The following is a 4,503-nucleotide window of genomic DNA, read 5'->3' on the forward strand; positions in this document are numbered from 1 at the left end:
CGCGGGCGGCTGCGGGCCAGGGGCTCACGAAGCCCGCGATCTGCTCTGGCTGCACACGTCCCACCCCGCCCGGCCGGCAGACCCCTCGGGCCGGGCTCCCCTCCTGCGACCCGGAGCTGACTGCCTGGGCGGTCAGCCGTCGCGCGCGTCTTCTGCTCGCTCGCCACCCCCTGTCCAAAGGTGTCTGGTCGCTTTCCTGGCGCTTCTCCCTCCCGCTACTGAGCGGCTCTCTTATCTGCCCATCTCCGGCCCTGTACATTTTCCCCGTCTCCCTTCGTCTGCCTGCTCACTTATCTCCACTTTGCCTCAATTCATGGAGCCGACCCCGCTCCATGCCAGCAAGAGATTGCTGCCGAAGGCAGCCGGGAGGGCTGGGACCGGTTTGCCATCCAGACAGATGCGGCCAAAGGTGTGATTCTCTTTGCCCGGGGTCAGGGCAGATGGGTTCCGGGCCAACAGAGCCGGGCTGGGGGAGCGGGGTAGAGGGCGCATCAGGGGGCGCTGAACTACAGTGAGGGGCTGTTGAATAGGTCCCCTTCTTCTTTCAGAAGTATGTGTAAGACATTAAAACCTACCAACTTAAATATCAAGGGCAAGGGTCTTCTTGTGGTCCAGTGGTTGAGAATCCCGCTTTCAATGCAGGATTCATCCTGCACTGAAAACATTGGAAACAGTTGGAACCAAGACTCCCCATGGGCCTGCGTCCTCAGGCACTGGGTCGTATCCGAGTCTTTGCGACCCCATGGACTGTAGCCCGCCAGGCTCCTCTGTCCCTCGGAGTCTCCGGGCTAAGAATAGTGGAGTGGGTTGCCCTTTCCTTCTCCAGGAGATCTTCCCGACCCCCAGATCGAACCTGTGGTCTCTTAGGCCTCCTGCATCGGCGGACAGGTTCTCTCCCACTAGCGGCACCTGGGAAGCCCTAGATCCCGCTTGCCACCGGGCAACTAAGCCCAAGCACCGCAACCACTGAGCTTTCTGTATTAAACTGGAAAAGGAAGGAAAGCAAGAGATTGAGGTAAAGAAACTGAGGACTTTTTACAGAGGCGGGCAGAAAGAGGAGGCAAAGGAAATAGGGAGAGAGGGAGAAAATTCATCCTTTTAAAGCATTGCAGACGTTTCTCTTGTTCTCTTTTTGTTTGGTATTCTCATTTTAGTGATTCATTTGTTGACCAAGATTTTTAAAATAACAGTAGTAATGGAGGCTTTTGTAATAAGTCAAACAATACTTTGATGTGTAAAAAAGAAAATATCAATAGCCTTAAAATGGGAGAGGAGGCGACTATTCATAGAATTGCTGAGATAGGACATTGTTCCTTCCTCTTCATTTTCCATTTGTTTCCTTCAACCGAGGGTGGATTGGGCACCAGAATCGTGAGTTTTATCCTGTCGAATGCTGTATATTTTTGTATTCCCAGAAGTATTCTTGAGCTTTGCTCTTTGATGGAGTTAAATTACTTGGAAATGTTACTGGCTCCGGGACCCCTTCCAGGGCCTGAGAACTGGCTCTTGTCTAACACTTGGAAATGAATTTTCCATGCAGACATACATAACAGCAAAGCAAGAGACTTCCTTCAACCAGGCAGAGAGTGGTAGGGTAAAGGAACCCAGGAGAACTGCTCTGCCACATGGCTCACGATCTCGGGGTTTATGGTAATAGGGACTTCCCTGGTGGCTCAGAGGTTAAAGCGTCTGCCTGCAATGCTGGAGACATGGGTTCGATCCCTGGGTTGGGAAGATCCCCTGGAGAAGGAAATGGCAACCCACTCTAGTATTCTTGCCTGGAGAACCCCATGGACGGAGGAGCCTGGTAGGCTACAGTCCACGGGGTTGCAAAGAGTTGGACACGACTGAACGACTTCATTTATGATAATAGGGTTAGCTTTCTTGTCTCTGGTCAATCATCTTACTTGTACCCGTAGTTGGTCCAACTCAAGGCCCTTCCTGATGGTGTGCACATTTCTGAGCCAAAATGGATTCCAGCCTGAGGGTTTCTGGGAGGTTGACAGGACATATTATGGACTGACCTCTCCTTTCTACTCTTGGCCCCTCCCACATTCTCCCAGTTAGTTTTCAGTGCAACGCTGTGTTCCTTACTGGGACCACCTGTTGTGAGACAACTCATGTCAGTGGTTATTATCATGCCTGGCCAAGGCAGGCTGCTTCAGTCCACGATTGCCTAACAGAAACAGTTGGATTTTTTCAGGTTTGATTTTAAACTTTATTAGGCAGTACCAGAGTAGACTCGAGGACTAAGCTGATGATTCTCTTCTTGTTGCAGAAAAAGGTGGTTAGGGTGGATGGTCATGTCCCAGGTCTTGGGTGAGCCCACGGGACAGGCTGCCAAGTGAAGGTCCTTGGCTTTGCGCAGGAAGGAATTCAAGAGCGTGCCATAGGAAAGTGAAAGAAGGTTGATTTAGAGACACACATCCCACAGACAGAATGTGACTCCTCTCAAAAGGCGAGAGTGGCCCTGGAGCCTGGGGTCATCTCAGAAGTTGAGAGCAGTTATTTTAGATGGACTTGGACGAGGGCTCGGACCTGATCCAAGCTAGCCAGTTGGGTTCTCACTCCTGAAATTGAGGCTCTGCTGTGTGGACAGGGTGGACTAACGGGTGTCACCTGCCTAACAGTAAACAAAGGAGGTTGCTACCATCAGGCCATCAGCTTTCACAGCCAACATTGGGCCCTGAGGGAAGGCAGGAAAGAAACAGAATGCCCGGCCATCAAGCAGTTAGCCACTGCAGTCACCCCACAGCTGGGCCCTGGGAGACTCAGGATGGAAAACTCAGGATACTGGTCCTAGATAACTGAGGTGCATATCAAAGGGATGCCTTCAGTGAGCTCTAGACCTTTGCATCCTCCCAAACATAGAAAAGCGCTAAATTCATTAGCTTGAGATGTCTGGTTTTCTTTAATTAACAGTCCTCTTTTGACGTTCCAACTACCTGGTTTTGTTACAAAACTCCTATATAACCTGGCTCCTCCCTTACCTCTTTAAAGCAGTCCCTAAGAACAATCCAAGAGTCCCGTCTCCCTGGCTTGAAGTCCTCAGAAAACCTGCTGAATAAAACATAACTCTCAACTTGCAGGTTGTGCAGCTTTTTCAGTCGGCAACAGGAAGCCACAAGAAGCTAGTGTACAGGCAAGAGAAAAAAGAAGCACGGAGGAGCAGCAGAGAATGGTGGAAGCGGTACTGATGGCTTTGTAATTCTCGTTCAAGTCCTTTCCTGAGACCTGTGGCATTCCAACCATTGGTTTGGTTTTTTTGTTTTTTGTTTGTTTTTATTCCTTAAAGCCCCATTTTCTGGCTTAAGTGGATTCTGTTACCTGCAAGGAAAGTGTTCTAACTCAAACGGCACATCTCCAGGCAAAGATGAAGGGGAGAAAGCAGTTGAAAAGGAAAAAGTTCTTTAATCAGTGGAGCATATTCCCTTGAAAAGGGGAGCAATCGTCCACACAAGTGGATGCTGCTTCTTCTTGTGTGAGAGGAGAAGAAATTCTGAGGTGAAAAGGAAGGAAGTTTTTCTGAACACTGATAACTGTCTCAATACAATGCACAAAAATCTGCCTGGAGCATGAGATGACGAGGTGAAATTTGAGTGCTTGAGAGAAGGGAAAAGTGTGAGAGTAAACATTGGAAGCCATCCTGGTTGACAGGTAGAGTGGGACAGAAGGGTTGGGTGCATTAGGGGCCCAGTTAATGATTAAAAAATCACAGCTTGCTGGTGAAACCAATTTGTGGGTTCATGAGGTTTCCTCCAAAAATGAATGTTCAATTTGCTTAGGAAGAGGAACCAAGCGATGGACAGCAGGGTTTGTCAGGATGGTTCCCTGGAGCTGTGCTCTGGCACATCACCACCTCTGCAGTCACAGCCGGTGCCTTAGCCCTCTCCATCCATCCAAATACACACAGAAGCTCACACCGCAGAAGGCGTGCCCAAACTGCTAGTCTCTACCAAGCTTAGAATACATTGAGGCCTCTAAAGTTCCAGTAGGCAAAGGAACATTTTAATACAGGAAGCTCAAAACTGTGTCAAGACTATGGCTCTCTAAACTAAAAGGTCCTACTGTGTAGCATAGAGAATTATACTCAATATCCTATGATAAACCATAATGGAAAAGAATATGAAAAAGAATATAGTTACAAATGTAGGTATGTATAACTAAAGGAGCTTCCCAGGTGGTGTCAGTGGTAAAGAAAGTGAAAGTGAAGTTGCTCAGTCGTGTCCGACTCTTTGTGACCCCACGGACTGTAGCCCACCAGGCTCCTCAGTCCATGGAATTTCCCAGGCAAGAGTACTGGGGTGGGTTGCCATTTCCTTCTCCAGGGGATCTTCCCGACCCAGGGATCGAACCCCGGTCTCCCGCACTGCAGGCAGACGCTTTACCATCTGAGCCAGAACCCACCTGCCAATACAGGAGACATAAGAGACATGGATTCGAATCCTGGGTCAGAAAGATATCCTGGAGGAGAGCATAGCAACGGACTCCAGTATTCTTGCC

Source organism: Dama dama, chromosome 25 (genome assembly GCF_033118175.1).
Source record: "Dama dama isolate Ldn47 chromosome 25, ASM3311817v1, whole genome shotgun sequence".
In the NCBI taxonomy this organism is placed as follows: Eukaryota; Metazoa; Chordata; class Mammalia; order Artiodactyla; family Cervidae; genus Dama; species Dama dama.